The sequence below is a fragment of the Cryptotermes secundus genome, unplaced genomic scaffold (genome assembly GCF_002891405.2).
Source record: "Cryptotermes secundus unplaced genomic scaffold, Csec_1.0 scaffold481, whole genome shotgun sequence".
NCBI lineage: Eukaryota > Metazoa > Arthropoda > Insecta > Blattodea > Kalotermitidae > Cryptotermes > Cryptotermes secundus.
In genome coordinates this window covers 1219741-1233625 of record NW_019720570.1, presented here as the reverse complement: position 1 = coordinate 1233625, position 13885 = coordinate 1219741, and positions in this window count along the sequence as shown.

The following is a 13885-nucleotide window of genomic DNA, read 5'->3' as shown; positions in this document are numbered from 1 at the left end:
GGTTCTTGTACAAGTTCGTTCCAGTATTATTGAAATTGAACTGAGCTCAGAATGTTAACTCCATTACAACACTCCAAACACTGTGTCACGTTTACCTCCAGCCCTCTGTTCCAGGGGCAAAGCTACTACACATTTCAAGGTCATAGCTCATGTCTTACCGAACCTGCTGTACCAGACTCTACGACTATTCAAAACATCTAGTTAGTTAGTTAGTTAGTTAGTTAGTTATTGAAGAGGGTGGGTTTCCCCATGCACTTAGACCAGTATTGGTCCATTATGCTTCCCTCTATGATATTCTACCAGTTTCTATACCCTACCGATATTGGTGCGTACCATCAGTCCCGATCGAGCCAGCGAGTTCGGCCTCTACTGGCTTGGCGGCATGTATACTGCTTCCCCCATCTATCAGAGGCGTTATAGACTACTGTTGGGCGGGAAATGTCCTTGAATTTGGTTCAGTGACCTCCTTTGGAGATATGAGGTTCTTTTACGTGCCGTAAAGCTACGACACGGGACCCACGGCTTAAAGTCTCTCCCGGAGGACTTGTTCCCTGAATTTTTCCGCCCTTAAAATTTCCACGACCTCCGCCGGGTTTGAACCCGCGTACCACGAGTCATGAGGTGGGAACGTTACCTCTAGACTACGGAGGCCGCTTTTCATAACATCTAAGAAAACAGTAAAAGTAAAGCTATCCTTGTTAAGAGGCCGTGAAGGCCCATAGGGTTGTGAGACGTTCTAGACAATCGGCTCAGAGATGGCGATAAGGTTGTCGGCCGCGCTTTACTCCCCAGGAAAATTATTTAATTAATTCCTGGTACTCATTTCTGTTAGAGACTGAGTTTACCCCAGGGCCATAGTGCGGCTGGAAGGATTAGGTCAATTGAAAAAATCCATCTTCATGATATACTATATTGTTCATTATGTAATTAATTTCCCTTCGTACAACATCAGTACCTTTATATTTATTACATAAGATATTCAGTAGTAAATATATATAATTAAGTGTAATTTATTACTTATTTCCCAAATCATAAAATTTTGAATTGCACTCTACTGCACTGCATTGAACTGAACTGCATATTTAAATCGTGCATTATGCTTTTTTTTCGGTGCCTATAAATTAGACCACTTTCCTAGTTCATGGTTAATAATGTGAAGTTTTCGCTACACTTAATTAATTAAACACCACCCCATAGAACATATAAGGAAGTGGAGGTATAGCTCCAACATTCTTACTCTATGAACTGGATGGAAATGAGTAGTCAGCTTCACTCTCTGGTCGCTTTGTCCGCAGGGAAAGATCTCCCCGCTACCCACTCCGTAGGACCCTGCATGAGCTCCAGAACCCGTCTGGACACTGTGCAGAAAATGAAATTTTTTGCCCTTGCCGGGAATCGAAAACCCAGTTCCTCAGTCGTCCAGAACACAATTTGTCGCTATATCGACTGACGATTCATCGCAGCTTCATCCATGCTTGATGCTGTTGCTAAATATGCAGAAGATGTGGATCCATACAGCGACTCGTCCATACGTCTTCATGACATAGTGCTTAAGTAGTTAAGCACAAGGACAATTTTAACTTTACCTTTACTACGAGGGATATTCGGGAAGTAAAGATAGAAATCCAGTAAAAATGCAAGGAATTTCTTTTCTTCAGAAATGGCAGTGCTGCCGTGTGAGCAGTATAATGTATCTGTAACGTTTTAGAATTGTATTCTGGAAGTGTTCGGTTCAAATCTCGTTCAATAGACCGATCGCCCTGACTGAGGAATTTCATGGTTTATTTCTGAATTCTCCTGACAAGTTCCGGGTTAGTATCTCTACTAATTAATGGCCGTTTACGCTCAGATCTAGTCCAATATATTACGTCACAGTTAACCTACCATTCGACTATATCTAGTTCAAGATAGTAGCGTGTCGGGGATTGGATTGAACTGGCTCAGGGTAGGTATAAGTGGAAGGCTCTTGTGAACTCGGTAATGAATTTTCGGGTTCCATAAAATGCTGGGAAATTCATGAGTAACTGCAGAATTAGCGGCTCCTCAAGAAAGGCTCAGCTCCATGAGTAAGTAAGTGAGTAAGTAAGTAAGAACAGTATCGTGATTTAAACCACAAAGTGACAAACCAATTATAACCAGTCGTCGCATTTCATTCAATCATCAGTAATCTGTCAAGACGACAGGTCCACAGTCTCTTCCAAAACAGTTCCTCCACTTCATGCGATCTAGAGCTTTCTCCTTAAAATGACAGTATCCTCTTCTGTCCCCAAGGTCATCCAGCATCTTCTTACGTCTTCTTCCTCGTCTTCTGGTCACTTCTATCCGCCCCTCTATCTTTCCTTCAATAACTTCTTTTAGAAGGCAGTTACTGCGTGAGATATGACCAATCCAATTAGCCTTCCGTTTTCTTATTTCGTGTAGGATATTCCTCTGCTCACTGACTCTAAATAACACTTCTTCATTTCTCACATAATCGGACCAACTTATCTTCTCCATCCTTCTCCAACACCACATTTCGAAACTTTCCAGATGTTTCTGATCTACTGGCCTAAGTGTCCAAGTTTCAGCCCCATACAAATCCATGCTCCAAATGTAGCATTTCACTAGTTTCTTTCTCAAATTTAAGTCCAATTTCGTCGCATTTAATCACAATTAAATATATATGCGCACAATACTTCCCATAGTTTGAGGTCTATCTAAATATAATCCCGTGATATAAATCAGCCACCCATATTGCATGTTGAAAAAGAAAGAAAAAGTATGTAGATTACAGAGAGGAGATTAGATTATATATCAAAACGCATTCATCTTCCACCATCCGAACATCATCTTCTCAAAGCTTGGGATCTGCAATGTTCGCATGCTTAACAGGTACACACTGACCGCTGTTCCTGCTGGCGGCCTGCCTCCCCGTATTTCTCTGGCCCCCACACTTAGGCCTATATAATTTGCAGTAATACATAAATCCAAATTATTGGATGAGGTAGGATTTTCATACTCTGAAATGACAAATGGTTATCTCTATGCACATTCAAACTGTAAAAAAGCAATGTCTTATATATTTATTTCTCTCTTAATGAGGACAATAACACTAATAAAAATAATGCTATAAAATTCTGTGGCAGTGCTTGACTCATTTTATTATTATATTGGATATTGCTCCTTTGTCTGAGATGTATCTCACAGCATAATATTTTGGTATTCTGCTCCACTTCCATTTTAAAGCGACTGCTCAAAATTACAATGAGATATTTTTATTGATTTTGTTGTAATATTAGTGTCGGTATAGCCAGGATAGCTCAGTTGGTATAGCAACTAGCTACCAGTTCGACGACCGGCTCTGGGGCCCACCCAGCCTCCTATCCAATGGGTACCAGGGGCCTCTTTCCCATGGGGTAAAGCTGCCGAGACGTGAAGCTGACCATTCGCCTCCAGCTAGTACGAAGGTCAAGAAGCCGTGGATCTATATATCCACTCCCCCATACGCCTTCATTACATAGTGCTTAGTTAAGCAAAGGGAAAATGGAAAATTTTACCTTTTTTAATATTAGGGTCAGTGGTTGTGTTGAAACCCGGGCCTCTTCGAATAATATGCTAGTACGTCTGCCAGTATGACGAAGACCAATACCCTGATGATGGCAATAACTTTATCTCCTGAAACGAGGATTAAATCAAATTTACGTCATGCAATTGCAATGTTAAACATATTATTCATATATTAATAACTGGATTGAATTCTACAGCCCAAGACCAGTCATAAAATAAGCAACAGGAAAGGCAACACTGACGCGTAAATATGTGCCTGTTTAGTAAAGTTATGGCTCTGTCTACTCGTTATTGTAGTCCACAGCAGAGGCGTAAATTCTGAGATGTGAAATTTAGTGTCCGCCAAAATGTTATCGAGGGACATTTTCTTCTAAATGCTCATGAAGGATCATTGTACACGTGTCGTGGAGTGGAGTGTTGCCAACTGTACAGAAACTCTTTACCTGATAGTTGTACGTGTTGCGATAGAAACACATCTGAGCACATCGACGCGCAAGTTGCCGTAATCAGGAACATAGAACTGAATTTCTCCCCATTTAGCTTGATTCGTTACATTCCGTTTATCCTTAACGATAGGGATCGTGGTAATTAAGCCACTAATTTTAGCAGCAAACAATTTCATGGGTCGGATCACCTGTCGTTCGAAGCCTGCAGAATTTATTTCTCGCGAATTTTTCTGCATAGATAGAGGCGCGTTGGTGTCCAGCTGCTCACCGATTGTGAAGCTTTATTTTGCGACGGTTTTGTATTCATTAGAAGGACCAAAATCACGTGATTTTATGTATCACTGCACCGAGCAAGATCTCTCAATGCTTGTTGTGGATTCTATTCTAGAGAGGCCCGGTTCGAATACCGACCACAATACGAACTACAAATACATAGGAATTTTCGTTGGTTCCCTAAGTTCTTCCATGTAGATGAAAAGATAGTTCCTTCAGTTATACTAAAATCGCTTCCTTCCACATTCTTTCCAATTCATTGTTCACTATTATCCAACCATTTGTCTCCTATATTTTGTGCGTTATGGACAGTGCCTTAAAACGGACTAAAGATAAAATATAAAGGCAAAGAAATAAAGCTGTCCCTGTGCTTAGCTAATTAAGCACTACTCCATGAAGGCGTATGGAGGAGTGAATGTATATATTCACGTTTTCTTGGCCTCAGCACTAGATGTGAGTGGTTAGCTTCACGCCTAGGCCGTTTTACCCCGAGGAAAGATATCCAGGTACCCACTTGGTAGGAGGCTGAGTGGTTCCCAGAGCCAGTCTTCACGACGTGGAGAAGAGAAAATTCTTCACCCTTCCGGGACTCAAACCCCGATCCCGCTGTCGTCCATCCCATAACCATTTGTTATACAGACTGCGCTATGTATGACTATACATAGGCTCCTATAAAATGGGTACCGAGGGCTGTTTCATCGCGGGTAAAGTGCCTAGGGCTTGAACTTGACCACTCACCTCTCTCTGATACTAAGTAAAGAATGATGGAGTTCTACCTCCACTCCCCGGCATGTCTTTATGGCGCGGTGCTTAATTAATTTTCGATATTTTCGGTATCTAGGACGTATAGCGTCGGATAGTAGATGAATGAAGTGGATAAGATTTGGAAGGAAGTGGTCCTGGCCTATATCAAGGCATCACTCTGGAGGGACAGTAAAACCGTGAAGATATTCAGGATGTCCTGTGTCCCGGCAGAGATTCGAACCAATAATCTCTCGAAAAGGAATCCAGAGCTGTACCTGTACGCCAAACGGCTCATCAGAATGCCCGTGTAATTATAACTGTGTTCAAAGAATGGAGTTAAGAATCGAAGGTCATCATGTTTTATGATCACTACACTTATGAGCATGCGCGAAATAAAATTTAGAGAGGTAAGAACAAATTAATTGCTTTTACGAATAATTAATTCGTGGAGCGAAACCCTAATTAAGAAGCCATATTTGCGGGCATCTCTTATATATTTCTCGCATTAGGCAGTGAGTGGGGGAGTGAAGCCGTGATTGGTTAAACAGAGAAGCGGTATGCTATCCAATAGGAAGCGACCATGTGGTTAGTGGGAAGAGGTTAGTTAGATAGTTCAGTTATTTGGGAATGAATTCGTGTTCCGTCTTTTAAATCACTTATTTTAGAGTATATCTTCCGGGAAATACGTAATACATACTCTTAATGTATCCGAAATTTAAACCAATTTCCCTTCGAGAGATTCAGTAGCAAGTCTATAGCCTGTCGCTAGTTCTTTCGAAGTGCGAAGATTGAAAAGTGCGTTGCCATGGTGATAAGGACAGCAGGTGATTTACTTGGCCTCTGTGTGAGGCGATGATGGAGGAAAATGAAAGATGGAGGGCAGGAAATGAGATACAATTTTGTGCGACACTTTTGGAATGGTAACTGGGTTTAGTTCGTCTAAGAGAACATAAGTTTGTGACACAGTTTATCTGCCATAGGATTTATATTCATTTGTTACGTTGAGACTGCCGAATGGAGTTATGAAGCAAATAATAAAACTCAAAGAATATATTGGAAGTGAAAAAGAGTACCCAAGCTTGAAGCAAAATCAGGTGCGAAGTTAAAATTCTATAAATTATAAAGCAGTTGTAGTTTATGTCCTTTTAGGTACCAACGAAACGCGGGTTAACTCTTTACATAAACGACTCGATATAGAGGAGTACTTCCCGATAAAGTGACTGTCGCCAGTCGTGTAGCTGTCTCTCTAAGATCCATTTTAGTATTACCTTCCCACCTACGTCTAGTTCTTCCCACTGGTCCCTTTCTTGTGGCTTTCCCATGAAAACTCAATATACACTGTTCTCCCATAGGTGCTACATGCTCTGCCCATCTGACCCTCCTTCACTTGATCATTCTAATTATACTTGGCTAAGAGCACAAGTTATGAAGCTCCTCATTATGCAGGATTCTCTAACCCCCAATCACTTCAGCAATATCCTGTCCAAATATTCTCCTCAGCACCCTGTTTTCAGACTCCCTCAGTCTATATTGTTTCTTTATTGTCAGAAGCAAAGTTTCACACCGATACAAAATCGCAGGCAAAATTATATATATTTTTTTATATTTTAAATTTTTTCACTGGCCCTAAAGCCCCCTTAGGCCCTGGCCTCTGATTTTCAGTTTCATGATCATTTTACAGACTGTATGACTCCTTGGATGAGTGATCAGCTTGTCTCAAGGCCTCTGTCTAAATACAGGACAAGACAAACACAGAATAATCGCATACACATACCAAACATTTATGCCTTGTGTGGGATTCGAAATCACGATCTCGACTTCCGAGCAAGCGTAGACAGTACACTCCTTATACCGCTCGGTTAACGTTACTGGCTGTATATTTTAATATCGTGCTTAATTTAAACATTCTAATAACCTTTGGCGAGACGGTAATTTATCTGCAAATACTATGCATTATAATCTGATTTGCTAATCTTACTCTGCAACTTAACGAGTTGACATATACAGCCAGGTTACTCTTACCCATTGTTCTGCATCTAATTGCACTTTTATTGTGGAGAAAGAGCAAGTTCTCGTTAGATCGTGTTAAATTAAAAATGTGCTAGCTTGTTATTGTTTCAAGATACAAAGCACTGTAGAAAATTAGCTTTTTAGAGACTTGCATTCGCCAACAGTACTTGCTAATGCAATAATCAGAGCAGGAGAAGGACATCGTACAACAGGATTACATTTCTTTCAGGATTAGCTGAAGTATGTGTAATTAGGGCTCCCCTTTCAAGCTGTACGCCACTCTAACTTCGCAATTCCTTCTACTAAGGTTTAGAAACGTAAATCCTGGATAATTATTGGAATTTAGTTTCGTCAAAAAAGAAAATTGGCTCTCGTAAAGAGCGAACATTTGTTACAGCATTATTGCAACTAACTTGTTCTGGAAAGAAGGGAAAAATTGAAGTAAGCTTATTGTTCCGTTCCGTGATCACAGTAGCAGTGATTGTAGGTCTAATGTTAGGACTTAAACTCTGCTTCACCGGAAAGGAAATCGGTGTTTAATGAAAACAAAATAACGACGCTGAGACGAGACACAAACACTCGAGAAGTGGGACGCGAATTTTGACTCTTTTTGTGAATTAAGATATCGTGCGTTTTGAAATGTTGGAGCTACACGTAGCTTATGAAGAATTTAGTGAAATTTGTTTTTGATTTACTGTCAGGTTCTCACGTTGTTACTTTTTGGTTCTTACTTCTTTTGAATCGCTTTGAAGTTCTACAGATCTCCGTCGATTTGATGCTATTTCCGAAATTAGATTCAAGAAGAAATTCAAAGCAGATCAAATTAGGGTAATTTCCCCTACCATTCTGTTTAGAATATTTTGTCTTATTGTCTGCTGTCTAAGAATGTTAAGATTAAAATACAGAAAAATGTTGCCTTTAGTTTTGTGTTATTTACTTACGTGCTCACGGAGCTGAGCCTTTCTTGAGAAGCTGCCAATTGTGCACTTACTCAAGAATTTCCCAGCATTTTATGAAACCCGAAGGTTCATTACCGTGTTCACAAGAGCCCTCCACTGGTCCCTATCCTGAGCCAGATTAATCCAATCCATAATATATCATTCTATCTCTAAGCTCCATTTTAATATTGTCTGCCCACCTACGCCTTGGTCTTCCAAATGGTCTCTTTCCTTCTGGCTTTCCCACCAAAATCCTATACGCATTCCTCGTCTCCCCATTCGTGCTACATGCCCTGCCCACCTCATCCTCCTTGACTTGATCATTCTAATTAGTTTTGTATGAGTGTGAAAATTGGTCTCTCACACTAAGGGAAGTGCAAATTAGAGAGAGCAGGGTGATGAGAAAAATAATTTGATCTAAGATGGACGCAGTAGTATAAGGGTGGAGATAACTGTCTGAAAGGTAGCGTCAAAGTTGACAGCTCTCGTCAAATATTAGTAAAATAATCAACGCAGCGGGATGGATGAGGTGGACAGAGATTGTATGGCTCACAGGAAAGACGTGCATACAGAGTTGGGGTAAAATCCTGAAAGAAAGATATCGTTAGGAATAGTTGTAGATAGGAGTATAATATTAAAATAGGTCTTGAAGAAATAAGATTGGAGATGTGGATTGGATTCATCTGGCAGAGAATAAGGAGTAATGGCGGGCTGCTGCTCACATGGTCATGAGTCCAAATAAAATGCTGGAAATTTGTTAAGTACCAGAGGAACTCTTCATATAGCAAATAGGAGTCAGCTCCCTGGATTTAGTTATTAATTCTGCATATTGACATATTTCGACACTGTATCGTCTGGATAGTTTTTTTTCCTTGGCATTACAGTCCCAGTGGGCCTAGGCCTACCTCCATGAAACTCTCCATTTCACTTCGGTTTACTAGATCTTACACATTCGATAGGACTCCTTGGGCGGGTGATCAGCTCGTCGCAAGGCCTCTACCTGTGGATAGTTTTAACATCGTTAAATAAACCAGAAAAACTACACGTTAAAACTATGGCATCAATTTGGTGGCCGCGCCATAGCTCAAGCTGTTAGTCGCTGGCTTCTCACAGCGGCGGCTTGGGTTCGAGCCCGGTTCTGGTCAAGTGGGATTTGTGGTGGACAAAGTGGCGCTGGGTTAGGTTTCCTCCGAGTACTTTGGTTTCCCCTGCCAATCTTCATTCCACCAAATTCTCCATCATGATAATAACCTGGGGGAGGTACAATAGGACAGAAGTGGCCGCCGTGCAGAGTGGACCCAGTTGGACTCCACTCCCCACTAAGCGAAAAAAAGAAAGACATAAATTGTAAATTATTTTGCCGCTTTTAAGAAACATGTAGAAACTTTGCTATAAAAATCTGTATATAGACTACATTCTTGTTGCTTGAATGTCCTCTGGACTAAACTGTACGTTTGTGCATCCCTGGGGCTTTACTACAGTTACCTTTCTCAGAGAAGAGAAGCTACATTTATGTATTAATCCTAATTATATTTATGGAGAAATATGTTTTAATCTCTCAATTTATAAATTAGAAAAAACCACATACATTATTATTTGAAAGGTTTTAACAAGTGTACACTCATCGGACCTAACAGAAAACACAGCAGTGTTTGGAAAACTTATAGAGGAAAGTTGTTTACTTTCAACGGGAATCCTTAAATGTATTCGATGGGCAAAATACAAAGTTATGACAGTTGGTACATATGTATCATATTCTTTAAAAGTTTAATGTTGTGGTATGTAGAATTGTTACTAGGCAACGACCGTGACGCTTGTGACGTTTGTGATGTGCCTCGCCTTCTTTCTCGCGTTCGTGGTTTAGTTAAAGTACTATTACAGCACTTTCCTGGAGGGAACATCAGAATACCCGATATCCCGGTCGATGTTCGAAAATGCAAGTCTCTAGCGTTGCGGCTAGACAAACCTTTATAAGGCAGTACTGGCAAAGCCACTCAGATTTCTCGCCTTACATTGAATCTGCAGATCCTTTGACAAGTTCACAAGAATCTGCGTATATTCAAATTCGCAGATTATAGGCCTAAATGAAGAAAATCGCACGCCTATTACAAACTTTCCAGTATTCTGCCTGTATTTGTAGAAAAGCTTTCACGTCATATAGACTAGACGACACTAAAAACTACGGAGAAAACTAGTAGGTGGGTGGGAGCAGAACACCCCACGGGAAACCGCCTAATAAACTCACAAAACCCCATATTTCCCACGGGAACACCAAGGACGTCCTATACTAACGTACATGAGACGGAGAAGAAGAAACGGAAGTAAAGAGGAGGGGGAGTAGGTGCGCAGTAACAGGTACAGGGTGTCCCCCGTGGCTCCAAAACCAACGTTTTATTTAGGCCTATTATGTAAAAAATGGCTACCCCTGTAACACGCCGATGAGGGCCACAGGGCTGTGAGACGCCGAGGCGTCCACTTTTTTCTATACAATCGGCTCACAAAAATTGCCTGTGAGGTTGTCAGCCTTACGCGCCAACCGCTCTTTACCCCCAGGAAGATTCCTGGTACTCATTTCTGTTAGATGCTGAACCGACCCCAGAGCCATAGTGCAGCTGGAAGGATTAGGTCAATTGAGAAATCTAAGGGCCTTATCGGGAAACGAACCCGCGACCTTCCGTCTTGCAGCATAGTGCGTCAACCAACTACACTACCGCGTGCCCCCATAACTAAATCACTGCTGAAAACATTGAGGCCTTTGTATCTTTACCACGCGTTGCTCGGAACTGATAAACACCTTACCTCTTCCAGAAACCTACTCCTGATTTGGTCATGCAGCCCGTAGCCTAGTCATAAACCGACTGAGCTATCGCACTTTCTAACTTACCCCTAGAAAGTAGTACTTTTGTGACAAATTCAATTCGTTCTTCGAGCAGCTGTATAAATATTATTTAGTCCGAATGAAAATATAACCTTTAGTGTTGTATGGCAAACACCAACACATTTCCCTGAATACGTAAACTCAGAGTTCGAAACAAATCAGCAACATATGCCCGTAAAAATAACTGGTAACTTTTAAAATTGGGTTTATTAACAGGTGGAACTGACAATTATCGATTTTAGAGGAGATTTCAGGACGAAGCACGATCGTGAAAGATCATATATCTTTTGTGTTAGGTGTAGGCCAAGTGTGAAGTTCACCGTATCCCAGTATATGAACTAAGAGGCTATTGCCCCCCCCCCCACAACAAAAAAGTTGAAATAGGTACTACTGCCAAGTATGTACTGTTAACGTATGAGCTAGGGGCTCCCTTTCGAATACTGACAATCCAATCATGCATAATATTCAGAACTGAAAAATAGTACAAAATACAGAGGAGTGACGCGGCAGGGTAATTGTTTGAGGCACTATTCTACAAGCGGGAAGGTCGCGGGTTCGATTCCCGATATCATTGGATTTTTCAATTGACCTAACCCTTCCAGCCGCACTATGGCTCTGTGGTCGACTCAGCCTCTAACAGAAATGAGTACCAGGAATCTTCCTTGGGGTAAAGGGCGGCCGACGCGTAAGTCTGATAGCCTCGCCGTCATCTGGGAGCCAACTGCCTGGAGAAAATGTGTGGAGCCTCGAAGTCTCACAATCCTATGAGCCTTCACTGCCTGTTACAGGGATATAATTTTACCTTTTTTACCTTTACAGACTACAGCCTTTGTTTTTAGTGTTAGTTACGTAGAACATCTTCTGGACTGTAGTGTTGTGGACCTAGGTTCTGTATGGGACGTGTCGTGATCGGCTTACTCTCCTTAAATTAATTACACTTAGTGGAATTTTCCTGCTTATTATGCGCTAAATTTTTCTAAATGACGGTATTAACTTCCCCTGCTTTCTTTCGCATACTTCTCCAGTCGTGTGTATTATCGAATAATACACAGAGACCAAAAATTAACGTTATGTCACACGAATAACAGGCGTAAAGATTTATTCGTAAGCTGTCTTCCATATATGGTATTATAAGCTTCACATTTCCTCATAAAAATATTACGAATACTTAAAAAATAGACACGATATACCGAAACAAAAAGACTGTTTGCTCGTTCGTGACCTACTACGTAACACAGTTTCGTGCAGCCTATCAACTCCCTATATTTAATTGTTATGCCAACCAGAAAATATTTAATTTCAGAGGTCTTATCAAGTTGTTACGCTACTTTTGTGTATACATGAAACGGCTGCCCCTTAATGCCCTCCACCCTCAAATCCATACCGTTCACTTTAAGCTGACGCAGCGAGGGTACGCACCTTATGGTGCATTGTTGGGTGTGGTCTGAGAATTGAAAATGGGTTTTGTAAACATGTCACACTTTGCATGTCGAGTGTAATGTTTTGTGCATGTGATTGTGTATGCTCTAATGGTGATAATACCTCACTCTGCTGTAATGATTATGACATTTTGTGACTAGATTCTCCTTTCCTTTATAAAAGTAGTGGTTTTGACATAGAAGTTGGTGGGTCGACAATATTAAAATGGATCTTAGAGAGATAAGATGGAATTGTATGGATTGGATCGATCTGGCTCAGGATAGGGACCAGTGGAGGGCTCTTGTGAACGCGGTAATGAACCTTCGGGTTCCATAAAATGCTGGGAAGTTCCTGAGTAGCTGCACAATTGGCGGCTTCTCAAGAAGGGCTCAGCCCCATGAGTGAACCAAGTAGTTTTGACATTGTCCGTCTCCTGAGATTTGGACTAGCTCTAGAGACTAGCGACTAGCAGACTAGGTTTAGTACTTAGGACGAAAGCAATATCAGGACCCTTCACCAGCAAAACGAAGGACCTATTGAAATTAAACAAATAACATTTAAGATGGGTGGTAGAATTACTTACCGAACAGTGCCACCTAAAAGGACACATTTTCAAATTGGAACTGACAGATGACCCAACCTGCGAAAGCTGCCTACAAGAAGACGAAACAGCCACACATATTCTCTGCGATTGTGAGGCCATAGCTTATTTAAGATTTCGTCACATGGGTCAGTTCTTCATGGAATCAAGTGACTTTTATGACGTCCCCATGAATAAAGTCCTACATTTCATTCGAAGTGTAGGATTTATACAGGGTTAATCCAAAGGGGAAGCACAATAGATCATTGAAGGTCGCAGTGTGAGGGCCGGATTTTATGGCCCACCCCTTACATACATACATAGGACGGAGGCGGTCCAGTCTCCGAAACGTATTGTCACATAGTATGTGTGAAATTAGACGGGTTTTGGATTGATGGAAAAAATTACTGACCACTTACATGTCGGAACTACAAATATCTCTTAACACTATCGCTATTCCCACACTTTACAATTCACTAGAGCACACAGTCTATTGTTCTCAGTATGTTACTAGACGTTTCCTGGTAACGGCCCCAAAAATGGCTATTCCTCTGCCTCTGGCTTAAGTCCTCTCTTCAAAGACTCCTGTACAGTACTGACTAAATTGACTTTGTTGCTTGCTTATAACATCTCGGCACGATCACATAGAAAACACAGCCATTCTAAATTTCCATTCGTGTCTGTTGCTGCGGGAACATGTTTACCAAGCCGTTGCCTAGAAACAGCTCTGGAAGGTCCTTCCGCTTCGCGGTCGTTGCGTAGCAACGGCTATAAAAGCTAATGAATTTTATGATAAAAGTCTCCGAAGATAGGGACAAGCTCTATCAATTAGGGCAAATAGAATAGGTTTTAACATGAGGAAGGAGACGAGTCCAGTCTCCGAAGCATCGATTTAATTTAAAAATTAGGACATTACGATTATTATACCCATATAAAGTTTGGAGATTTCCTTAAATGTGAAACAGGCTGTGCTTGGTAAGGGCCCTAGATAGTTTAAAGGCTGGAAGTATGGGCTAATGCCATATGAAGGGCTACTATTTTTACATTCCAA